This window comes from Penaeus monodon, chromosome 24 (assembly GCF_015228065.2).
Source record: "Penaeus monodon isolate SGIC_2016 chromosome 24, NSTDA_Pmon_1, whole genome shotgun sequence".
Taxonomy (NCBI): Eukaryota; Metazoa; Arthropoda; class Malacostraca; order Decapoda; family Penaeidae; genus Penaeus; species Penaeus monodon.
Genome location: NC_051409.1, coordinates 6,975,759 through 6,976,203, shown reverse-complemented (window position 1 = coordinate 6,976,203; position 445 = coordinate 6,975,759).

Below are 445 nucleotides of genomic sequence, written 5' to 3'. Positions count from 1 at the left end.
ATTTCACTTATACACTTGTTTTTCTCTTTTCACTTGTTCGGAGAGTCAGGTTATTTCAAGGTGAAGATTACGACTAAGCCCAAGTCACGTGGTATTTATGTGCTTTGCAACGCCCCCTTTCCTTCAGCGATTCGGACACGTTTTTGCGAAAAAAGTTTATTATTGAAATATCGATGGACCGAGAAAAAAAAGTGTTTCAATTGGTCCTCGATGGCTTAATTCCAGCTATTTTATTCCTTTTGCCTCAGGATTCTTGAAAACAGATAGAAAAAAAATGGGATAGAGAAAAGGGGAGAAAAATATATGAACTTATATAAAAAAAAGACGCGAATCCAAGTCGAAGCCACGAGGTCGAACGCGGGTTTTTTTGTGGTTGGCTGGACAATGGCGTTCGGACGATTGGTAAATTTTCTTATCTTGGGTTTTACGTGTAGGTGCGAGATAT